Source organism: Podarcis gaigeae (assembly GCF_964106915.1).
Source record: "Podarcis gaigeae genome assembly, chromosome: 1".
Lineage (NCBI taxonomy): Eukaryota > Metazoa > Chordata > Lepidosauria > Squamata > Lacertidae > Podarcis > Podarcis gaigeae.
This window is the reverse complement of record NC_139678.1, coordinates 36,942,207-36,968,263: the sequence shown is the minus strand read 5'-3', so window position 1 is coordinate 36,968,263 and position 26,057 is coordinate 36,942,207. Positions and strand designations below refer to the sequence as shown.

Here is a 26,057-nt window from a genome sequence, read left to right as displayed (position 1 = left end):
AGGCCTGTAAGAATTTCAGAATATATTTGATGCATAATGGAAACAAATATATTGATGCTGAAGATCTGTGCTGTGAATTGAGCGTTTGCCTGGTCAAGGTTATAATAATAGGAACAACATGAAAGGCAAAGAAAATGGCTTACAGAAGACTGTCCTGGACATAAACCCATGTGCCTTTTTGTCTTTAAACTTGGTAGTCAATGATGCTGCTAAGTGTTGTCTGGAAGCAACTAATTTCTTTGGTTTGGTTCAACAGTTCTATTATTTATCTGCATCAACTCAGTGCTGGCAAATTCTACCTGGTCATGCATCAGACACAGGCATAACTGTTAAGCCATTAGCAAAACAAGATGGGAGAGTCAAATTGATGCTTTGTGATACCATCTTGGTAGTATATATGTTGCTTGAATAAAGATCTTTATTGAACCAGCCTTTAATGAACAAGTTTATCTGGAAATATTTCCTGAATTAAAGCTATGGCCCTTGCTGCTACAATTTTCAAGTTCAAGTTTGTGGTATTCCTTGTTACATGGTACAACATCCTTTTTGAAGTTGGAAGCTGATTTAAATTCAGCTACAAACCAATTGCAAGTGACCAAGAATTACCTTGTGGGCTATAGGTGTGATGAGGGTTTTCAACAAGTTTTGATAGATGCTGCTGAGATTGCAAGGGAGCTAGAAATATCACCAAACTTTGAGACAGAACAAGTTAGAAAAAGGAGAAAGAAACTGCAATTTGAGTATGAGACCTTAAGATGAGAAAGATCCAAAAGCAGAAATTCAAAATAGGTTTTTACTACGCTGTCTTAGACATAGCTATAAAATCTGTTGAAGAGAGATTCCAACAGCTACAACAATATAATTCTCTATTTGGCTTCCTGTATACTGTATACAATATCAACAAAAATCTACTGAATATGTTCTTAAGGCTTACAAGAATTTGGGGTGGGGGGAATCATTGATTCACAATGGAAAGAAATACATTGATGCTGAATATCTGTGCTGTGAACTTACAACAATAGCTCCAAGACTTCCAAAATCTTTTCTGCCACAAGGAGTACTACTTCATACTACAACAAAAACTATTGCATAATGTGCCTAATGTTTCTGTTGCTCTAAGGATCCTTCTCACACTCCCAATGTCAGCGGCAAGTGGTGAAAGGAGTTTAAACTCAAAGCTTAAATTTATTAAAAATCTATATATACTCAACATTGTTGCAAAAGAAACTAGTTGGCTTGGCAACTATAGCAGTTGAACATGCCCAAGCATCAGCACTTAACCTGTAGGAATTGGTGACAAAATCTGCAAAACAAAAGGCATACAAAATAAGACTTTGATGTGCCTAAAATTTGAACTTTTAAGACACTTAAATTTTAACATCACAGTTCACAGAATTATTCAAAATGAGTTGTGTGCTAAAACATTTCATTTGATATTTGAGAAAGATAATCAAAGATTGTTGTATTACTCATTCTTGCAACTTAAGATAAATTTAGCAGTTTTGAGTTTTTCATTTTTTTTCTACAATACATCTGTTTCTGAAAATTGAAGTTAGCCATGGGGGGGGGGGGTGCAAGAAGTTAGGCTTGCCTAGGGTGCAAAAGAGCCTGGCACTGTGTGCATGTCTTCTCCTTTGGACACTTCTCTCATTCAGTGCACAAGCCGGTAAATAAAGGCTGGGCTTTAGAGCCATGACTAATTTCAAATTTGCTATAAAGAGTTAATTTAATAGAAGCAGACCTAGAAGCACACTGGGATGTGCATGCAAATTACAAAGATGTGTTTCAAGGCCTATATTGCTTATGAGAACAATCTTCCATAGAAACACATCCAAAGGTAGCAACTGTAATTTATGCAGCTGTGAAAGTTCCATTGCACTAAGGAATAACATTCACATTTAACTGCATCATTTGGAAGAGAGAGAAAAGGGGAAGTTATAGTCAAGGCAACTGAGACCTTCAACACAATGTTTCAATGTATTCTCAGCTCCTACTAGACATAGGTTCAAGGTTTCAGTCAGCCCTGCATTTCTCCAGAGTGGCTATTCCATTCTGTTCCCACCTCCCACCACCAGTTTTCAGATTTTCTTTGCCAATTGACATTGAACATGCCACGGCTATTGAGTATTCTCAAGCCTCACTGGGTTGTTTTTGGGGGGACTACCCCCTTGATTTTATTCTCCATTATGATTTTTGTACTTCTGCAAACCTGGAGGTTCCACTGAACATGCTAATAAGCTCTTCTTGTTTCTCAATGACCCTGTTTTGGCTACAATCTGTTTGCTCTCAGCAACTAAGTCTGCTGCTAGAGGAAGAGGTGAAAAACTAGAGAGTGGGTCGATCCTGCAGTTTGTACGGATAATTGTGACTGAGACCAAATAATATGTTTGGACCTTACGTATGCAATAATAACAATTAATGATAGGTTTGGATCCAAAATATTTCTGCAAAACAAAACTAAGGAAACATTTTCAATTGCCAACTGCACAGGAAATGATCTGGAACACAACTGGTTTCAGCCACTGATGCCAGCAATGGATTTGGGCAAATTCAGCTGGATAATTTAAGTTCCAATAAATGTGCACTCAGTAACCTTTTGGCAGGTGCAGTTTTATGACGTTCCCATTTGTATCTCTCCAGTTCCAGAGATGCACCAAAGGGTAATCCAGGAAAGATGTGTGGGTTTTGATGGGTCACTTGTTACGACAGATGATGATTATCCTAGTATGAGGAAAGGTGAGTTTTGCAACCAAAAGGTGAAAAACACCAGAGATATTTGATTATTATCAATGAAAATCATTGATTAAGGTTGCAATGTTTTACACACTTTATAGGATTGAAAGTGTAAGTAAAACATAAATTTGGAATGATAATTTTTCATAGCATATCAGGACCTGATGCATATTATTAAAAAAGACAGCCTGTCTTATAGTCAGAAGAAAATCTCTATGCTGTATCATATCCAAGGAAGATGTACTGTTACACTCAAAACTGGGGCTCTGGCTGAAATGTGTAGTCACTCCAAAGGACAGAACTGATCAACAGCCAAAATGAATACTTAGCACAGTTTATTCTAGACATGGCAGCAGAGAGAATATCATTAAGACCCTACTAGCCCCAGATGTTGAATATTACTGGACACCAGCCCAGTAGCAACAGCACTCAAGCAGCCAAAGGAGTAATTAACAAAAACACCTGGGTTGAACTATTATAATTGTTGGAAGTAAAGCAGCAACACGTGTAATATGTTACCTGAACCTGTCAGAGGTGATAAACAGAAAGGAATCTATTCTTCCTTTGTTGATTCCTTCTTGAGTCACGATTTGTTGCACTGTAGGTTGTGTTTCCTCAGACTTTACTTCTGTCCTTTCCACTTCTTCTTCGCTCAGCTGGTGTTAGATCTTTTGTTACCCTCATGAGCCCATGACGGCCATATGTACTCAGAATGGCTTTGCTAGCTAGGCGTAATAAACCTTCACTTTCTTTATCCTTTCAACCAGGGGTTTTTACCAGACTATTTATTTATACGCACACACATACATACATGAATCACCAACAATAATAAGGAAAAACCAGTAACTTGCTGGTTTCTCAGGATTAGAAGGGTTTTGTACTGTTGCAAGAAGGCTTGCAATCCTCACGGTTGCATTTGCTTCCAAATCACAGTTGCTGTTGTGTGTAATTTGTTTTAAATTATATAAGGTTCTTGGAATGTGAGGTTTTTATCTGTAATATGTTTGTAAGTCATGTAGTAGAAAGGCCTAACCATTCTTTAAATGAAAAAGATGTGTGAATGATAGAGTTTTGCAAATCCTAAATGCTCTTTCGCAGGATGGCCAGATAGCAAAGGAAATATTCCAGAAGAGATCCATGCTTACAAGAACTATATAGAGCAGTGGTTTTCAACCAGTGTGCCATGGCACCCTGGGGTGCCTTGAATGATGGTCAGGGGTGCTGTGGGCAACACTGGCCTCTGTCCCTCTTTCCTTCCCTCCCTCCTCTGATGCCCTCTTGCATCTCTGCCTCCCAAAAGCTTGCACAGCTGTTTGTTGCAGCATCTCTGGCTACAAGCTCCCCAGGTGAATGGTGCCTCTGGGGCTGGCCAGGGAGTGCTTCCCAGGCCCCTGTGGGGCAGTGTGAGAAGGCACCTCTCTCTGGGGCAGGGGCGGCAGCTGCAGCTGCCCAGAGGACTCCCAAGGAGAGGGGAGAGGGGAGGAGACTGAGGGAACACTCCACAAGGGAGGGTGTTCGAAAAGGGATGAGGGGCTGCCGGCTCATCCCACAGGGGTGCCACAGAAGGAATGTAGTTGGTCAAGGGAGCCATGGACCCATAAAGGTTGAAAACCTCTGATATAGACAATATATATAAATGACAGAACCATCATACCACAAGAGCTAAGTAGAAGTTCTGTACCCAAGAGTCATCTATTATCTATTTAAAGGACTCAGTGGTCAAGCAAGTGTTCTCAAATAAATACTTGCAATAACCATGTAACACCTCTCCCCAAAAAATCCCCACCCATAAGCAGCATTGCTCCATTTAGTTCAGTATTGTTTACACTGACTGGCAGTGACTTTCCAGGGTTTCTGGTGGCATTCTCTCCAAGCCCTACCTGAAGATGCTGTGGGTTGAGGCTGGGGCCTTCTGCATGCAAACTTATCATCATGCACTTCCCTCTCATTCCATCCCTTTGCTCAGTTTCTGAAAACAAAGGTGCCTGGAAGCCGTGTCATCTGTTGTGGATGCTGTAGTCCTTCATACCCAAATATGTGGGAATGGGCAAAGCTACCGTATTTGCTGTGGAGGAAAAGACACTTTGACTATTCTCAGACGCATTGTGCTGTTTCGTTTATCATTACCCATTGTATTCCAGGATAGAGACTAGGTAGTGAAAACCAATTCTATGGCTCAGAGCTTTAACAAATAATTAAGCCCTGTTTCGTACAGAAGCAGAAGATGAGATTCACCCCACCCCACTCCCCCCATGTGCCACTGAAAAAGGAGAAAGTGCTGCGTCTGTATCGCTTTTTAAAACATCATAGAGATTAGTTGCATAAATCTGTTATTTAGCAATAAAAGGCTTTCTGTGAGGGGTGGGAGCTGAAATTCTGGCACCATGCTTTTCGGAATCATAAATAGAAAGCCAGGCTCCTACATTGCTCCCCGGAATGATTATTTTAATGTGGCAAGTTTGTCAGCTTAATATGAAAACAGTGTTCTTCTCTCTCACACACACATACACACTCCTTTTATTTGCATTTGATTCAGGCTTCCAGCCCACCTCTTCAGAGACCGCAAACCCCGAGACTGAGGAGGAGGGGACTGGGCGAGGGAGGGAGGGAGCCAGCCATTTTCTTTCTTCTGAGAAGTTCATTAAAAGATCTGCTGTACACAGGAGAGAAGAACAATAATGTGGTGAAATGACTTTGTGTGTGTCCTGTACTTAAACACCCAATGGACTGAAGCAAGTTCATAGTGATGGGGAAGCTCGCCTTACATTTTTCTCCCCCTTGAAGACATGGCTAACCAGTATTTGAATAAACAAGAGCAGTCATCTCCACCCCTCGTAGTCTGCCTTTCTAAACCTAACAAAGGTTTCCCATGAATTCTGAGTATTTCTTATTTTTTAACCTTTCTATGAATTATAATAAGCAAAGAGAAAAGGGAGCCAACAGCTCCATTGCTAAAACAATGCGCCTCAGTGGCAGGAGTAGATTGCCATCTACTGGGCTGCGGCCTTTACATGCACGAACGAGGCAGACGCTCTCCAGAACAGTCTCAGACAGAACCTTTTGTTTCATCTCCTCAGGCAACATTTTGTCCTGCTCTCTGTATTCATGAAAGGCGTGAAATTCACAAAGTATCATTGGAACAGGTGATTCAGCAAGGACAAGCCAGGCAATATACCCGGTAGGTAAATTCCTTCCGTTATAAATATCCTTGGCTCTTTGTCTTTTGCTGGTTTACCAAAGTGAAAGACGGAGTTACGATCAGTCACAAAGCAAGGAGAATGTGTGTGCTTTAGTCACCCCGCCCCACCCCACTTTTAGTCAAATGCACAGGACTTGCATAATGGAATAAAGTTGTGGGTGTTTTCAAGCGTCCGTGCGACTTTATTTCCTTCACACAATATGGCAGCCTTTGGGATACTGGTAAAGCCATACTTGGATACTGAAAAGCAAGGTCAGAAACACTTGTTGAGATTGAAACATTAGGATTTCAGACAAGGGTCGCTCCTATTTTGACCTAGAGATGCCAGCAATTGAATCTGAAATATTATGTGTGTAAAGCAAGTGTCTGCCTCTAAACAATCATCCTTCCACTATTTTTAGAAAGAAAGACACCAGTCCTCATGGTTCTGGAAAAAAGGTGGAACTTAAATAGGAAGCTGCCTTATACCAAATCAAACCATTGGTCTATCCAGCTAGGAATTCTTGATACACCGACTAGCAGCAGCTCTCCAAGATTTCAAATGGACATTCTCAGTATTGCTTTGATTTGCTGGGGATTGAACCTGGGACCGTCTGCATGCAAAGCAGCTGCTCTACCACTTAGGTACAGCCCACTGAGCTTCTTACCAAAGCATAGTGCCATGTTAGGAGTTTGGGAAGGCAAGAGAACACAACCATTCCAGCAGTCTTAGCAAATGTCACTGAGGTTGTGCAGAAACAGCGCATATGAATTCCAATGTTTCTGTTACAAATTCAGGCCCCTGCCTTGGCTTAAGCCATTATGGCGCACATTGTGGGCTATTTAAAGTGCAGTCAAACCAATAATTCATGTTTTGCTAGATTAGCATGTGATAGGAGCTGAAGCTCACAGAGTTTCCCTGTAAACTTGGAGAGGACTTTGTGAGAGACACTCCCACTGTGCCCTGACAGGCGGAGGGCATAGCTGTATATTCTCCTACCTGCCTGGGCACATCCTCTTTCTTCTCTTCCTCTTTCCACTTTGCCAGCAATGTGAGAACATCTGCTAACTTGAGCTCCAAGCTCTGACACCATTTTAAGCTAGACTTAAGTATGTCTTCGTAACTTAATTACTGTTTTAAGCTTTCCTGAACAAAGCTGCTGTATCTGCTACTCTTCAACGAGTGTTCCGAGTGAGTAAATGTTATTTTTTACCTTTTACAAGACTGTTTGTGGGAGAAAAGGAGGAAATACCAGGAGAATCCAGTCTGCCTTAAAGCATCCTGGATTACTTCAACTAAAAGGCTTAAACTAGCCTATCTAAGCTTCCCTTTTAGGCTGCAAAGGGATGGCACTCTGCTGCACTCACAAACGTGAGGAAGGATAATACCTAATAAATATATCCTCTCCTAGAATCTGATCACACATAGTACCTTATGCAGAAAACCCCATAGTTCCTTACTTCCAGTTCTTGCTAGCACAACTGGTAGGCAGTTGCCAGAGAGCTCTTAACCTCAGGAACACATTCATAACAGTGTTTTAGATATCATTTCATTACTCAGTTTGTGGATTGGCAGGAAATCTGGATGCTGCTCCACATCTGATAAACCCCCTACATGGATAGCTCTCCCCACACAGGAAAGTGTGTGGACCTTAGATTCACACTGTCACAATGAGCACCCGCTGACCCATTTCACCAAATGCACATGCAAGTTAAAACCACTGTGTGTTTCTGTGACACAGACTGGGGAACCAGTGACCCTGTTGAAGTGTTGGACTACAACTCCCATTATCCCTGACCAATGGCCATGCTGGCTGGGGCTGATGGGAGCTGAAGTCCAATTGCTGCTCTGTGAGGCAGAAAGTACAGCTCCCAACTACAGATTCTTAGGGAGAAGCCATGTGCTTTAAATGTGCATTGGATGTGCTTTGAATGTCTGCTGCGGATCTGCCCAGAGGAACCATGTCAAGACTTCAGTGTATTCGAGTTGAGTCTGAGCTCCTGGAAAATCAGAGCTTCTTTCTGTACAACAAGGATTAGAGCATTCTACCACAACCCCAGTCGATGCATCTTGTCTTGCCGAGAGCAAAGACAGTAAAATAATTCGAAATCACTGATTAAGGGAATTGCTGATTTATATCTATCTTGATCACATTCATATATAACATCTGTCCATGTGAGCACACAACCAAGAATATTTGGGACTTTGTGCACAGGGAGGGGAGAACATATTGCGTGTATTGGCCTGAAGACATTGGCATCTGTCAAATATAAATAGCTGAATAACCGAAAGTAAACAAGTCTACTTTTTACTTAAGTGACCATTTCCCATAATTTGGAGAAAAACTGCCTATTGAAGAAGCTGGAAGAATAATATTTTATACATGTTTTACAAGTACCTTTATGGAGCCACAACTGGTGCTTATACATCAATTATATTAGAAGACTACATTACAGCCGTCTTCAGTGTTTGCTGCAGCTGCACCCTATTTGCAAGCACTCTACCTCTTGTGTAAATCACTTCTTCATAGTGTGCATGCCCTGTACACTGCTCCCCTCTCCAGCAATGTGTACCATTGTGTTGTGATTCTAATACCTTTCATGTGGTATCTGCTCTGTGCCCCAATTTTTAGCTATCCAGTACCAGCAATTTGCCTTTAAGCAGTTGCATTAAGGTGATGCTGCATTGTAAGAGTAAGAGTCAGTTACCATGGGATAAATCTTCATGTTATCTGTTTCTTTTGAGGGAGCAAGATGGAGACCCATGTTGCAAATGCAATGAAATAAAGATGAGAGATCAAAGATTGAGCTGAAACAAAACAACATCTCCCCTGCTCAAAAAAAAAAAAATCCAGTCAGAAAAAAATGGTTCCATTCATGATCTTTCATACTTATTTCAGATATGTTCCATAAATTCCTATAGCTGATTATATAGTTGGATTTCCATTAAAATACCCATTTGGATTATAAGATTTCCAAATACAAGGTCTTTAATAATAAAGATGGCCATAATTTCAAAGCAGGTGGATATGAATATATTAGTTTTGTGTCCATGCTTGTACAACCTATAAATAAAGACAGTTGAAATACCAAAGCTTATCCACATGAAAATGATTTATAGTTCTTAGCCTTCCTAGCAAGAACAGAGTAGGACTGATATGAAAATGTACATTCAACAAAATCATGCATATTAGACCAAATACCTTTAGGAACAGACAAGAGCAAAAAGAATGAATTAAAAGTTATATAATCTTCCTACATAGCATGATGTGGAACATTCCAAATTTAAGCAAATCCTTGGAGCCATATTTATTCTAGAGGAAAGCAATTTATAGTGTGGTTCTCTATTATCTGATTAGAGAGATTCTATTAACCCGCTTAATACACTGTTTCTGTATCCTATTTTTATTTGCAACAATTCATGGCCTGTTTCCAATGCCCCCTTTTGACTGTGACAATGAGGATGCTTTCTGATATTCAGAATTTACGGACTATCTGAAACAAAACAAAAAATTATCACTCTGCCAGTCTCCATGCAATTGGAATTATAAATTATATTGCAAAACACACACACATCCAGAAAACACACACATCCCCAGACAAAGCAGGCACAACTTCAGAACGCCTATAAAAAATTGACTTCAAAATTACCAAGTTGTTTCACATTTCAGCAGAGATTAACATCACTCTAAGTGATGTTCTTGCAATGGGTAAGTGATTACTGTACTTGAGACTCTAAGTAAGTCTTATATGCTTTGACCATTGTTATACATTAGGAATGGACCAACTGCTTATTGTCAGGAGTCACTTTATTCACCTAGCCTTCACCCATCTGGTGCCTTCCAGGTGTTTTGAACTGCTATTCCCATCAGTATGACCAGCATGACCAATGGCCAAGGTTGATGGGAGCTGAAGTCCAAAACATCTGAAGCAAACTAGGCTGGGGAAGCCTGCTTTCGAATGTGATCCAGGGTCCGAAAGTGTGTTTTACTGCACAACCAAGGATTCTTCTGGAGAGACAGGATCTATAATGAAGTCGGTGTTGACCTGCCATGATGTCATGGACTGGCTGGGTGCAAAGGAGTGGTGGGTGGCACCAGCTGGGGAACCCCCAAGGGAAGAAGGCCTCAGAGCCAGGGGATTGGTGGTGGGATGATAGAGTGGTAAGAGGAAGCAGACTGGGAGGAGGAGGTGTCAGAAGCTGAAGAGGTAACAGGGTTTAGTGAGCAGGGAGAGCCTGTGGCAGAGAGAATTCCAGAATCAGAAGCTGAAGCAGGAGAGGAGGGAAACCAAGAAGCAGAGAGGGTTCAGGGTGGTGAAGAATCCAGGGTGTCTCCCCCTCCTGCTGAGACAGGCTTCCCTCCCCCTACCCTTGGTCTCCCAGGAGCAGAAGAGGAATGAAGAGGGAGGAGCAAAGACAGGCAAGACAAAGGAGCATCAGATTGCTTGGGAAGGACCAAGGAAAGAAGGAGACTTGGAGAGCTGTGGGAAGGTGGCAGACCTTTAGGCTTCACAACTGCCTCATTGGGGTAAGTTGCTGTGCTCAATAGCTCTGGCCTCCTGAACTGTTCGTTTCTTTGAATAAAGAGTTAACATCACTGATAGCATGTGCAGAGAACAATGTAGCACAATTCATTTCCAATAATCAGAGTTTCCCATTGTGTCTTGGAGAAGGTATCAGTCGGGCCTTCACATGCGAAGCCTCTCATGACCCCTTAATGCAGCAGCAAGCTAGACACACAAAGGTTGCAAATGCATCAGATATGGAGCCAGGTCAACTTCCAGACCCTGAGCTGAGTGCTGGATATAAGGAGACCATAGCACCTGAGATTGTTGGGCAGAAGAACCTCCCAGACTATGAGGATCTACCACCAAATGTCACTGCTCCATTTGCACTGTGAGAGCACCAAGAAGGAGGCTATGGAATGGAGGAGTGCCTACCTTCCTTCAGGCCACAGGATTGACCCTTTAAGGTTCTGAAGGGGTGAAGCCTGGAGAAGGTTACCTGAAGGTTTAAAATGCCTCCATTTACTTTAAGCCAGGCATAGGCAAACTCGGCCCTCCAAATCTTTTGAGACTCTACAATTCCCATTATCCCTGACTACTGGTCCTGTTAGCTAGGGGTGATGGGAGTTGTAGTCCCAAAACATGTGGAGGGCCGAGTTTGCCTATGACTGCTTTAAGCCTATGTTGGACAAAGTTGCTCACTTGAAGCTATCTGTGGTCAGACAACCTTGCCCTACCATCTCTGTGAGATCCAGCATCAGACCAGAACCTGGCAAAACCCAAATATAGCATGAAAAGTACCTAAGGCTCTATCTCCCACAGCTTTATAAACCTGTTTTAATTTCCTTACTGGGGGAAATGGACAATTTGTTGTTGCTCTCTTACCAGAACTGAATTCATGTATCCTGCTAAAGACTAGATAAAATAATATGTTGACTACTTTCAGGTCTTGCCCCATTGCAAGAATAGATGGCTTTCTATGCAGTGACCAAGGAGATATCAAGGGTGCTCTGATCTTGGTTCCAGAGAGATCACACACAGATTCCTCCAAATATTCATGCAGTTTCACACAAAAACCACTCATAATTATGATGGCTGGTCTGCTCTAATTAGAATACCTCTCGCTCACAACCCTATACTATACTAGTGTCTGCAGCCCTGCTGTGTGAGGCTGAAGAGAATAAAAAATATATGCTACATCTGAGAACAATAAAGCCAGGCTCATTATAAAGATATAATAAAGCGTAATAAAGCAGCATAATAAGGTAATAATATACCTTGCCATAAATGTGTAGTACTTCTGGACAGAACTATGATACTGCTGAGCATTCTAATACAGTACTCTGAGTGTTAAAGTATCCGTGTCATTCATCCTTGCCTTTGGCGTAAGACATGGTCATTCATCCATTCTTCCTGCGCATCAGTCTGCCTAAACCAGATTGTGTTCCACAACTGGAGACAAAGTGCACTGCAGAAAGATCCTGGCCAATCAGATAGCTCCAGGGCACTCTGTCTGCAAGCAGCCCTGGTGAATGACATAATGAAACAAACCGTTGTTGTGGATGTGTAGCATTGTCCCTCCGTTACGACTTCTGTCTCTTTTGCCCTGGTTTCCACCCTCGTCCTCTGCTACGTTTGTGTACATTTCATCGCACTCAATGCATCGTTTCTGACGCCAAGTTATTGAACACAGTGATCACCTCACCTTCAGGTTAGTTTGGGCTGATTAAATATCTGCTCTTGAATACCACAGCGGCATTTCCTTGATTGCTGGGCAAGCAGGGAGCCGAGATGGCCCAACAAGACATAATGTATTCCTCGGTTCTCCATCTGTAAAACTTGGGGAGCTTTTTCTTGCTCTGTGTGAGCTTAATATTACAGCAAATCACATCTCTCAGCAGTGAGGCTAAAAGAATATCTGTTTTCTGTCTGTGCACTGAGTGGGCAGGGAGTTTTTATTTCATACTTCATTTGCACCTTGCTGGGTGATGCCATAGAAAAGGCAGCAGTTTCATCTCCTCCCACCTATGCAGTAGCACATTATGTTCTCCAGTCGCACCCACAACACTCATCATAAACCCAGGCCTAATGTGAATCAGAGGGCTCCTGCCCTCTGAGTTTTTATTCTCCCTATCTCCTCTCTGCAACATTTCAGAGATGATAAAATCACATTTTATTGTCTGAATAAAGTGGGTTTGAAAGCAGAGACTTGACGAATGGCAAAGCAACTACCAAACTCTTAACACATAATCGAAAAAGAAAAACATTGAGATGGCCATCAAAAGCTCTTTACGAGGGAGAGAAATGGAGAGATAATTAACAAAATATATTAGACTGGGGGGTGGAAATGCTGAGTTAGATAGAGCGTTCCTCCTAAAGGCGATGCATTTTCACCCAAACTCCTAAACAAACAGCAAGAGGTAAAATCATGTGTCATCAGTATAAAAGCAATAGCTTGGGGGGGAATGATAGGATGTAGAAATTGAAAAGCTTTGGGGGATATTACAGAACTGAGGGGGAAGAGGGTGCTAAAGGAGGTTAGAAAGACACGGAGAACAATGGAAAATGCCTACTCCAATCAAATGCATCGGACACTTGGTCAGAGCAGGATCTGAGTTCTGCAAAAGACTCAAGGCCATCTCTTGGTCGAAAGTGTCAAAGGCAGTTGATAAATCATATAGGAGTAATGAAGGGACACCACTTTCAGGCTGAACCATTAAGCCTCAAATCTTCACAAAGCTACTGCCAATGGCTCAGAGGATTAGCAAGGAGGATTTTCTCTCTTTGCCCAGGAGCAAGCTTATTTAAACTAGTCCAAGTTGGTAGTAAGCACACATTGGAAATGAAACACACACACACACCTAAAATCAAATGAAAATGTCTCATTATAGAAAAATTGAAATTGTAATTCCCTTCTAAAATGGAAAGCAAATCTCAGATCAGAGAGGGTTGGAGACCTACCTACCATTGGTCAGTGTAGAGGTAAAGGGGGTACTGGCATTTAACCTTAGGGGTTGCACGTTTCAGAATGTTTTTCTTCCTGTTTTTCTGTCTGGAATCAGAAACCAGCTTTTAGCTGATCATGGTGGAAGATGGTTCTATATTTAGTTTACAGATCCTGTACACAACTGGACTTTGGTGATGTTGGTGTGATTTTCTTTTGACCCACTGTTCTCTCTAGTCTCCTGACCTGAATGTTATCTGTCCCCCCAGTGGTGACAATATTGCTCCTGTTTGTTTAAGTTCCTGACGCAGCTACAGGATTTATGCAGTCAGTGGATTTGTAAAAATAGTGTGCGAGAGACACAATGTGTATGGCACTAGATATGACTGCACTGCAATTTAACTGGCAAGGGGATCAATATGCCGAAGCTTGCTTCCTCACGCATACATAGGGAGCTGCCTTGTTCCAGCCACATTCACACCATGTGCTTATACTTTAAACTGTCACTGGTTCGCCCAAAGAACTATGGGAGCAGTTGTTGGTTAAGTGTGCTGAAATCTGTTAAGAGACCCCTATTCCCCTCACCCAGCTACAATTCCCAGAGCTCCCAGGGAAGAAGGATGGACTGTTAACCCACTCAGGAAATTGTTGCTCAAGAGCGGGGGAATAGGGGTCTCCTTCCTTACCTGGAAATGGGTCTTTCTGAATGTAAAAAGTGATTGACCACTGAATTGGGAGCAGATAAGTGTATGCACGCTTTAAATTCCCATGTCAAAATTACTCCCATTTGTTAAAGGTTTCACCTATAAGTTATTCATGATATAGTATATGCAGTCCCCTTATATTTGCTGATTATCCCTCTGACAACTGTGGATTACATTCTTTCATGGATTTAACATCAGTTATGTAATGTACTTTGTGAACAAAGCATAGCAAAATTAGACTACCGGCTCTCAGCATGAAGCTCAAGGTGAGCAGCTGAACAGCAGGTGGAATTAATTCAGCATCCATATATCTGGTGGTGGCTGCAATCCGAAACATGCTTACTTGGAAAGAAGTTTCGGTGAAATTATTATTAGGTTTATCCCATCTGGTGAGACCAGGCCAGTGACCTATATGAAGAGTTCAAGCAGTATCTTTGCCAACGTGCAGCACACCTGTGTTTTCCACAATGCACCCCATCTCTTCCCCCCCCCATAGGCCCCTTTGGCAGATGCCCAGCCATGCTGACCCCAGATGCAAGCCCTAGATTCGACTGGTGAAGGACCAATTTGTAAATCCCAGTTTCATTACCATCCTCACCTCCTTGCAAAATTACATTTGCATTGGCTAAGTGAAGTGTAGGTGGGTTCCCGCAAGGCAAGACACAGTGATAACTGCAAAAACCTTTATTGAACTAACAAAACTGGACAACAGGGGCAAAGCAACTGCTTATATATATTTCTGAAGACCTGGGCCACTCCCAACGTGATTGGCTGTCTAAACTCACAAGCTGCAAATCATAACTCAGAGTTTAAGGGCCAATGGCAGAGCCTCAAATCCTGCAATGTTCTGTGATTGGATATCATGTATAGAATCAGAACCCAGGGGCTCCAAACTCAAGCTCAGGTAAACACAGACAACTGAATACATAACACTAGCAATATTCTAGCAGGAACAGTTGAAGGTTATACTGTTGGTATAGAAAGCCCTCAGCAACTTGGGATCAGGTTCCCTGAGAGACAACCTTCACGCTCACCAACCTGATAAGTCATGATCTGAGGATGCCATCTAGCACATGGGTAGGCAAACAAAGGCCTGGGGGCCAGATTAGGCCCAATCGCCTTCTAAATCCGGCCTGCGGATGGTCCGGGAATCTGTGTGTTTTTACATGAGTAGAATGTGTCCTTTTATTTAAAATGCATCTCTGGATTATTTGTGGGGCCTGCCTGGTGTTTTCACATGAGTAGAATGTGTGCTGTTATTTAAAATGCATCTCTGGGTTATTTGTGGGGCCTAGGAATTTGTTCATTTTTTTTTTCAAAATATAGTCCGCCATCCACCCCCAAGGCCTGAGGGACAGTGGACTGGTCCCCTGCTGTAAAAGTTTGCTGACCCCTGATCTAGCGGAACCACATGCCCCTGAAATTCATCTTGCGACTACCTAGAGTAGGGCTTGTGATGTGGCAGCACCTGTCATGTGAAAATAAGCCATGCACAAATGACAGCAACAACATCAATATGCATAATTTAGCTCTCAGACATCATAGCCCTATGGTCCCTAATACCTAAAGTTTTAAGATAGTTATAGGAGAGTTTATTATTAAGTCAAAGTCAGCAAGTAACAGGGAGGGGGGAATCCATTTATCACATGTATGGCACACTCTACCACCAAGTCCCACAATTCATCAGGATGTCTCAAGAGTGTGAGATTTAACCTTTGGATCTTTGATTTAGCTGACAGCTCTCTCAAAATTCATGCAGTGAGATAGTTCCCGTTCTGCATAGCTGTTCAACATTAATGCTAGAGTTCGCTGAGCTGAAAATGGGCAGCGTTTTATATGAGCTCAATCGCCTCCAGGTTTCAGCTTTTCCTGTGGTCATTTGGTGACCTGGGATTTGTTCGTTAAAATCCAGTTTTAATCTTAGCTTTTACTCTGATCCATAAATGTCTGTGAAGGCCAGTTTTAAAGAGCAGCGATTTCAGAGACTCAGCTAAAGCATTTATCTTTTTCAAAGCATATTTTGTATGTAGCTGAGGACCAAACTTGGCTTTGTGTGTGTGAAGATCTTTACAACAGTGGTATAAATCAGAGAGGCCAAACCTGTGACCCTCCAAATATTGTTGAACTATGGGTCCCATGATCCCTGAGCATCAGCCATGTTGTCTGGGGCTGATAGGAGTTGGAGCCCAACAGCATGTGAAATACAATTGGTTCCTCATCTGAGGTCTAAATAAGGAATGAAAAATAGATTTTCAGAACAGCTACCTGCATAGAACACTATAAGGCAGCAGTGATAATAGTACAGCAGTAGCTCAGAGCATGGTGGCAAAGTTTATCACAGTGGATTATGTCATTCAAAATCCCAGTGAGGGACTTTTTTCCTCTCCACTCACATTAGCTTTCGTGGATGCAGTTTAATAAGTAAAATATTTGATAATGCACATGTTTAAAAATAATTGATATCAAGCCATCCTCATGTTTGGTGTCAAAGTGCTAGATAAAGTAATATAAAGATTCTCTGAAAGCTTCCTCTCTCAAAACAATTTTTTATTTGACTGCTTTCAATAGAAAATGACTTACCCTAAATTTTCAGAAGTAATTAAAATGAGATAGAATGCCACTTCTGATGTTACATATTAAAGGCATGGATGTGCTCTCTGGGGACATTGCTGCCTCTGGAAAATATGTGTCAGTATAATGCAAGAGTGACTTCAATTTACAATTTCAGATGCAAACTTTGTTTTGGCTAGATTAATTTCAGCTCTAGTTGAAATGGTCACATTTCAGCTCTAGCTTAAATAGTTTCAGATGCAACCTTTATTTAGTAGATTAATTTCAGCTCCACTTAAAGTGATTCCATTCAGAATGCATTCTGTGCATACTTATTCTGGAGAGATGTTTTCACCCCAGCCCTCCAGTCCAAAAGCGATCAACTTTTGAGAAAACTTGCAGGGTCAAACACTTGAATCCTGAACACATTTTCCTTTGCTAAAGAAAAAGGGGGGTGGATTTGCATGGCATGGAGCTGCTCTGCACACTTGCTTTTGCATGTTATGGGACTCCCTACACACAGGAGCCTCACACACATGGTGAGGGAGAGAATTCGAACACAGCTACCCTCACAGCTTCTGTTGGTGAAGGGATTGGGAATCCCCTTCCCTTTGGATCATTGCCTTGGTGGTGGTAGCCTCTTTGCAACCTGCCACAGTGCCTCACTGGCTGCCTCTAGAAGCATCCATAGGACACCATGAAGCATACCAAGATAGTTCAGTTGGTAAGAGCACGGTACTGATAACGCCAAGGCTGCAGGTTCGATTCCCCGTGTGGGACAGCTGCATATTTCTGCATCGCAAGGGGTTGGACTAGATGATCCCACAGGGTCCCTTCCAACTCTACAATTCTATGATTCTAAGATTTTTCTACCGTAGTTCATGTAGGAGCACCCCACCATATAGAAGAATAGCCCACTGAATGCGTAACATTTAGCTAGCAAATGGGACTCCTGTACACAGCCCTGGGCAACAAACATTAGGGAGAGATAACTCGCAACAAAATATTGTTAGCTTTATTTCCATATAAGCCTAAGGTCACAATTCAGAGACCTTGCTGTCTGCTGAACAGGCAAGTATGGCTTTGACTTCACCGCCCATCATGGAGACATATTTCCAGACCAGATTTCCCCACAAACTCTTTGCTGGGTTGTTCCCGTTCCCTGCTGGTTGTAAATATGCTTCCTGCCTTGGGATTGTTCTCTGCACAGTGCGTTACTCCTTAGATTTGTTTGTCTTGCTAGATCCAGTTCTTTCTGCCCTTGTGGCCCCCATTGTCTCCCTCCGTGACCACCTTGTCTCCTCTCTCACGTAGCAAATCCACAGTTTCAGTCCCGGCTTGGCTCATCTCTGGATATGGGGCTTGGATTTCATTTGTTGCACGTTGCTGCCTTCTCCGGCAGCCACTGAATGTCATCCTAGACCACCTGTCTTAGACTGGACCCTTCCACAGCATCACTTCTCCTCAGCCAGTACTGAAGTTCTAGTAAATGTTTTATCTTTACCTCTACATGTTTGTCGAATAGGCTTCTACTTTGCTTTGCAGAGAACAGTCTTCTGTTTGAAGGGTTGTCAGGGGAAAGGCTTCTGTATGAACTTCACTCCAGTCCAAGTCTGACTAAAAGATAGAGAAAGGAGACCTTAAAACTGTCCATCAACCCCTTGTCAGAAGATTAAGCAAGCACACTGGTCACTTTGGTGAGGTGTATTTCGATTTAAATCAGACTAATTATTTCTAAATGTATACATAGCCATCGGCATGTATGCATTTTATGCAAATCTCAGCCCTCTTTCTTCCTCTTTTCAGGTAATGCATTTCCTCGTTTATGAGGATGTCTAAGAGAGCACCCAGTATTGAAGGGGCAGGTCGCAGCTCAGAGGTAGGGCTTTTCCTGCTCTTCCTGCATACTATCTCAGGCTCCACCCCAAGAAAACCTCCTGCCAATCAGAGGAGACTTTTTAAAAAATCTTCTTACATCTCTACCATCATAGAATGCACATGTGGTTCCTAGGCAGTCACCCATCCAGGCATTGACCAGACCCAGATCTGCATAGCATTATGATCCTTCAGATACTACTGGTCTAAAAGGACCAATGGTCATATGCCTGTGTTGGCATGTGCTGTTTATGCAGAAAGTCAGGGACTTACATACAGTATAATAGACTGTAAAAAGGGACAGCATGTCACTACAGTGGTACCTTGGTTTACAAACATAATCCCGCCCGGAAGTCCGTTCTTAAACCAAAGTGTTCTTAAACCAAGGCGTGCTTTCCCACAGCAGCGGGGGACTCAGTTTGCAAATGGAACACACTCAACAGGAAAGGGAACATGTTCTGCTTCCAAGGCAAAGTTCACAAACCAAAACACCTACTTCCGGGTTTGCAGCATTCTTAATCCAAGTTGTTCCTAAACGAAGGTACCACTGTATATGGCTCAGGGATTTGCTTTCTGTGTTCCTACATTTGTCACACATGTTTGTGATAGAGTAAACGTTCAAAGGGGTTAGGGATTGTTTGCTCATGTGGCATTAAAAAGAAAGAGCATATTCACATTTCTCCCCTATTCTTTTCTTTTGGATGGCTGTTGAAAACATCTGCATTTTTATTTGAGATGCTGAATGTCAAAGGCACAAGAGCTTTCTTTGCTTAAGGCTTTTGGGGAAGCAGAAAAGATGGGCGAGAATAAACTAACTGATAGAATTAGTGTATTACAATTGGATTGTTTTATTGACTTGGTGGTTTATTTCTGTACCAAGTTTTAAGATTTCAGTTGTGGAAAATAAGCCCATATAGAGAGTTAATAAAGAAACATATCGCCATCTCGTGGTTATTTGAAAGGTTGCATTGAGGTTGATATGGTGCAAAAATCCTTTTGTTTGCCTTTTTTCTATTGCACATTTCCAGACAAAGGTCTATAGCTGAATTTCTTCTGGCATCCTTGTTTGTTTGTTCATACTATAAAGCTTTTGTTTTGTTTTGTTTTTGGGAGGGGGTATTTGGCAAACTGTGTTTGTTTGTTTCCAGTAGGTATATTTTGTTTTCACTTAATTTTAAGGGGCAGCTGTTTTCAAAGAATTCCACATCCAGGCTTTGGGCTTCAAATGTACAGCATGTAAACAGAAAGATACGGTGGCTCCATTTACACACATGCTTACAGGCAGGTGTGCTGAACATCTGAAACTATACAGTGTCATCGGGTGTGCTCAATAGAACCGTCTGACAATGTGGCTATTTTGCCTCTCTCCTTTGAAATTCAGCTGGCTCATAGGTTCCCTAAGCAGCATGGAAACAGCCTTCCTATGACTTGATTCCCACACCAGTCAATCACCAGCATCACCAGTTTATGGAGGACAACATGAGTATTAGCAGGCTAGAAAGCTGGGGCGGTGGGGATAGTGTTGGTGTACTCAGCCTAGACACCAGGGGGATCTTGGTGTGGGTAACTGCCCGAAGGCATCACCCATTCCACTCATAGGAAACCAGCTGCTGTATACCGAGTCAAACCATTCACCCATCTAGCTCAGCAGAGCCGGCCCACCAATGAGGTGGGAGGAACAACCCACCTCAGGCAGCAGAACTGCAAGAGGCAGCACCTTGCCTGCCCCAATGCTTCTGCTACCGGAATGATTAATTTGTTTGCACCTTTTTGCCTTATTTACATCCTATTGTGTTGCTTTATTATTATAGTGCTTGCAACATTTGTGAATTGTCAGTGCCGTTGTTATTCATAGGAGTTGTTTCGAACTCAACATGGTTTTGGAAAAGCGGAATATGAATCTTAAATAAAATTGGCTGGTGTCCTTCCCTTCAGATCAGGCTACTGTTGCTGCATTGTCTTTGTTAAGCTAACCATCATCATCATCATCATATAACAACAACAATCTTATTATTCATACCCCGCCCATCTGGCTGGGTTTCCCTAGCCACTATGGGCTGCTTACAGCATATATAAAACATAGTAAAACATCAAACATTAAAAACTTCCTGATACAGGGCTGCCTTCAGGTGTCTTCTAAAAGTTATGTAGCTCTTTATCTCCTTGACATCTGAAGGGAGAGTTTCACAGGGGGTGCCACCACCCAGAAGGCCTTATCTTAGGACAGGACCAAAGCTCAGTTGTATAGCATGTGTAATGGCCGTTTCAGCTCCTTGGCTCAATCCCTGGGTTTGAATTAAAAGGAACTCAGCTAACAATGCTAGAGAACTTTTGCCAAAGTCCTTGGAGGGCTGCTGCCACTCAGAGTAGATGATAAGGGCTAGATGATGGGTAACCCACACTGTGCCCGTGGTCACTCATGCACTTGGAGAGGCTTTCCCTAGAAACCACAGTGCCACATCCTCCCTGTCATTTACATTCTTGAACTATGGCACTCACCCCCACAGGAGGCACTGATGGCTACCAGATGGGAGGGCCAGTTGCTCTACCCCTTGGCCTTGGAAGCCTGAAAAGAAGCTGCTGAAGTCGAGGAGCTACGAGGAACATCATGGCAGGAATATTTCCAAGACTAAGGTGAAACTGTGAAGCTCCCTTCTTCTTTTTCTCTATTGGGTGCTGCATGTTGTTTAAGAAATCTTGTTATGTTTATAGCATTGGAATGGGGGGGGGAGGGTTGGTATGTTATATTTGCTGTTGTTTTGCTGTGTTATTATGAAATTATGAAATTATTATTATTATTATGCCTTAGTCGTGTCTGTTTGAAATGCATGCCTCTTTCTTTGTTGCAAGCTGTCTTGAGCATGTTTCTTTTGTGTATGGAAAAGGTAAAGGGACCCCTGAATGTTAGGTCCAGTTGTGGCCGACTCTGGGGTTGCAGTGCTCATCTCGCTTTATTGGCCGAGGGAGCCGCCGTACAGGTGGTCATGTGACCAGCATGACTAAGCCGCTTCTGGCAAACCAGAACAGCGCACGAAACGCCGTTTACCTTCCCGCCAGAGCGGTACCTATTTATCTACTTGCACTTCATGCTTTCGAACTGCTAGGTTGGCAGGAGCAGAGACCGAGCAACGGGAGCTCACCCCGTCGCAGGGATTTGAACTGCCGACCTTCTGATCGGCAAGCCCTAGGTTCTGTGGTTTAACCCACAGTGCCAAAAACAGCATACAATTGAAATGAATGAATGAATGAATGAATGAATGAATGAATGAATGAAAAGAGGATTGTACAAATTCATGGAGGAGAAGGCTAGTAGCCATGATGACTATGCCCTGCCTTCACAGTCAGAGGCAGTAATGCTTCTCAATACCAGTTGCTGAAAAACACCACTGGGGAGTGTGATCTTCTGCTCAGGTCCCACTTGAGGGTTTCGTGGTGGCCACTGTGATTGCAGAATGCTCCACTAGATGGACTATTGGCCTGATCCAGTAGGCTCTTCTTAGGTTCCCTGTTGATAGTTAGGAATGGAAGAAGCCTATTGCAGCTAACAGAAGGGTTTTTCTTCCTAACCTAAGTGTTGTGTGGGTGCAATTGGAAAGTAATGCTCCTTCACTCCCCAGCTGTCAGGATGCTGTCAGGGGCTCCTAGATGGTTGCCCAGGAAAGTATAAAGACAAGGAAAGGTTTCTTACTGTCCTTTTTTATTCAATATTTACAGAGAGAGGCTATAGACCCAGCCTCTTGGATAATGGCGCTGTCCCGAGCCCATCTCTGCCACTTCCTCATTCGTCACTTCTACAGGTGCTGCTGAGTGCCCTCTGTCTTTGAGCTCTTTGCTCTCCTACTTTCAAGGCTCGCCTGGTTCTAGAATGTCTTTCCAATGACATTGTGTCCATCAGCTGTAGCTCCGCTTCCTCTTTCTCCTACTCCCCTCCCATTATTTCCCAACTTTTCCCCTCATCTGCCTCTGAGCTGTGATCTCCCGCAAAGCCCTGTTGTAAATCTATACTGTCTTCTTCTTCCTCCTCCCTGGAAGGGTCAAGCTGCATTCCTCCTCTGCCCAGTCCCTAACACCAGCTGTGACTCGTGGTATGTTATCCCCCACCCTCCCACTTGCCACAAGCTTATCTTTTTTCCAAGCCCCTTTTTATTGATATTTACAGTTGAGGAGGGAAGATAACCCAGCAAAAAGCAGCAGGGAGCAGGGGGAGAGTCTTGAAATACAGTCATACCTCAGGTTACGGACGCTTCAGGTTGCGTTTTTCGGGTTACGGACCCACCAAAACCCGGAAGTACTGGAAGAGGTTACTTCCGGGTTTCGGGGGTCATGCATGCGCAGAAGCACTAAATTGCACTTTGCGCATGCGCAGAAGCACTGAATCGCAACCCGCACTTGCGCAGATGCACCGCTGTGGGTTGCGAACGTTGCGGGTTGTGAACATGCATCCCGCACAGATAACGTTCACAACCCGAGCGTCCACTGTAAAGCTAAAACTCTTTTTCCAAGCTTAATTGCTGGCAGGGAGATTGCGGGCCATGTGTGGTGCACCCATGGCACTCCTGTGCAAACAGACCCAGAGAGGTTAGCAACTGTTGGCTTAGGTGGACCAAATGGACTTATACTGAGACAACATCCTTCCCTTTCTGTCCTATTTGCCCTTGATCTGGCCCAAGCCTTAATACAGGGAAATTGCATAGAGGGAGTGAGGAGGTGGACAACATAAGGATATTAGAAGAAGAAGAAGAGTTTGGACTTGATATCCCACCTTTCACTCCCCTTAAGGAGTCTCAAAGCCACATCAGTTTCAGCCTGATTCTCTCTAATGCTGCTGAATCATGAGAAAGGCACACATACACCCTGCCTCTGGGGATATGACTCACATTAATTTACATTAACACCATCTAGTAATTCTGCTTGGAATTGTGCCTTCACATGTCATTTATTTCCACAGTTTGCATCCTGCTGAACACTGTAGCATCTAAGCTGTGTACAATAGAATTGCAAGAAAAAGAAAAACAACAGGAATAAAGTGGAGGGGGTCAGTTCAAATAAATCAGAAAACTTACTTAAAATGCCTACTGGAATTTTTTAATGTCTTCACCGAGCACTGGAAGTTCAACAGGGAAGAAGGCCTGTCTGATCTGAGAAATGGACCCACAGTGCTGAATGTGTGGCTCCATGTGACTATGAACCATGCAAGGCATGGACAGTGACTCCCCTGCACATCTCAGGAATATAAAGTATCAGGTTGCCATTCAGGTATCGTAGACCAAAGCTGTATTACAAATTAACACCAAAATCTTGAACCTAGCCTAGTAGCATGTTGTCAGGGCTTGAGTCAGGCGTAGGTCAGCAACAACAACAAAAAATAAATCACCCAAGGCTACTGAAGTTAAATCTTTATTCAAGAAAATAAACCACAGCTGAGGCCTAGTGGTCTTAGCAACTCTTCGTGTTGTGCTCAGGTCCTGCTTGCAGTCTTCCCATAGGCATCTGGTTGGCCACTGTGAAAACAGGATGCTGGACATTGCCATTGGCCCAGTCCAGCAGACTCTTCTCATGAACTAAAATTGGGGCTCCCAGACGATATGGTTGGAGAACCACCAGTGGTCATGACTTAGAATTGTAGAGCTAGAAGTGTCATCTTGTCCAATCCCCCGCAATGTAGGAATCCTGTCCACAGCTGTGCCTGGGTGGGCTCAAACCACCAACCTTCTGGTCAACAACCAGACACACTGATCCATTGTGCCACCGGAGGGTCAAGTTTCATTCACTTGTAACATGGTGTGTCTGTGAAAATACAATTAAAAATCATCTAGCACAACCACCGGCAGAAAAGTCATTAAGTGGTCTGCCAAGACCTTCAGCAATGTTCAAGTCATCTGCAGGGAGGAAAGTTTGGGAACAACTTTCCTAAAGTTATGGGTCTTGTTTTGGCTGCATCATCTTCCTGGATGCCATTGCCCTGCAATGGAGTTTCTGATTTTGCAAGATGTCCCCTTTGATCTCTTACTGCACTTCTGGTTTAGATGCAGGATGCAGGTTAAGGAGCACAGGATCAGGTGAACAGGTCCTTATCGAGACCAGTCTGCAAATCAAGGCTGATCTGCCTCCACTAAACTCCTTGGAGAAGCTAGCAGTGCATTTAATGAGCAGCCTCCCTCAGGCACAGTTGCCCAAGCTGGCACAGGAGCTGCAACATGCCGGCAGGGATGAATCAAGCCCATAATGTATTTTCAAGCATCCTGTAATCTTACTTTGTGTTGCTGTGAAGTGGAACAGGCTTGTTTTCCACAGGAAATGATGCGAAACAGTCTGAGAACAAGGAGCAAGATCATGATGCTCACTTATCTGAAGCAACAAAGCACAACCAATAGATTCCGGCTTCCGCGCAAGGTACTCGGCCTATTAATGACCTGTACAAAAAAGCTCACTTAGCGCATTGCCGCCACAGCTCCCTCGCCATCCGACAGAACTGCCTATTCAAGGGCAGTCAGTGGGAAAAAATGTTGGCTGTCTTTGAGAAAGTGGTGAAAGATAAGGAGCTGGAGACTTTGACGGAGCAGTCAAGGTTACAGTTTAGCATGAAATAAACATGTGTTTGACGGCTTTAACGCATAGCCGGTGCAAAGTGTTTATAATTCATTGGGCTGCATGAAAACCTCAGGTCACTGGCACCTAGGGCTCCTCCACGTGATAGGTTTTTTGAGTGTTTATTCTGATTTGCTTACACAGAAGTTAGACCTAGACCACAGTCACATTATTCCTTTAAAGCACTATGACACTACTTTAAGCAGTCATGGCTTCCTCCCAAAATTGTGGGAATTGTTGTTTGTTAAGGGTGCTGAGAGTTGTTAGATTCCCCTCACAGGGTTACAATCCCCATAGTGGCTTAACAATTGATCCCTTTCCCCAGGGAACTCTGGGAAGTGTAGCCCTGGGAGAAGAATAGGGGTCCCCTAACAACTTTCAGCACCTTTAAAAAACTGCGGCTTCCAAAATTCTTTGCAGGAAGCTAGTACTGGTATCATAGTGCTTTAAATGTATGTTGTGAATGTGGCCAAAGTCTGCTCTTTATTGAGTATTCATCCTGATTTGCTTGTGAGGTGTTTATACATCTTCCCATTAAATCATTCATTGCATTCTGTCACTTTCCTAACTGCAAAACATCTGTGGTTGGTTTTTGAAAGTGGATTTGTTGCACTAGGACAACAGAGCATTTGGACCTACTTTAACTGTGAAGCCTACATTTCCAGCATACACTCGAATCCCTCCTTCATAATAGTGATGAGCTTTTATATGAAAAGTTTAACTCATATATTTTCAACTTTTTTTCTTTTCTACACAGTTAAGCTGGGGCAGGGCAGTGGTGTAGCGTGGGTTGTCAGCACCCGGGGCAAGGCAAGTAATTTGTGCCCCCAAACCCATGGATTTGCGCCCCCTAACCCTAACCCCCAGATGTTGCGCCCGGTGCGGCCGGGCCCCCCTGCACCCCCCACGCTACACCACTGGGGCAGGGCATGAATTATTGGCTAGGAATTTATTACGTTCATAGGTTAATAATAATAAT

General features: G+C 43.1%; 2 long non-coding RNA genes across 3 annotated transcripts in view; one reads left to right on the top strand and one right to left on the bottom strand.

The window, feature by feature from the left end:
* The window catches only part of LOC310846729, a 115,926-nt gene that overhangs the window by 47,157 nt on the left and 42,712 nt on the right, over nt 1–26,057 (bottom strand). Inside the window, exons 3-4 of one of the 2 annotated variants that reach the window (XR_014565526.1) lie at nt 18,120–18,228; nt 16,628–16,740 (exon numbers count right to left, since the gene is read on the bottom strand). The exons of the other annotated variant lie outside the window; for it this stretch is intronic. This is a non-coding gene — a long non-coding RNA (uncharacterized lncRNA). Of the gene's footprint in view, nt 1–16,627; nt 16,741–18,119; nt 18,229–26,057 lie in introns of those variants that run through there. 2 annotated transcript variants of the gene reach the window in all.
* LOC310846743 lies at nt 2,074–23,860 on the top strand. Its single transcript, XR_014565531.1, has 8 exons — nt 2,074–2,297; nt 5,811–5,911; nt 10,296–10,440; nt 18,161–18,312; nt 18,422–19,726; nt 20,558–21,375; nt 21,712–22,858; nt 22,942–23,860. It is a non-coding gene; the product is annotated as an uncharacterized lncRNA (long non-coding RNA).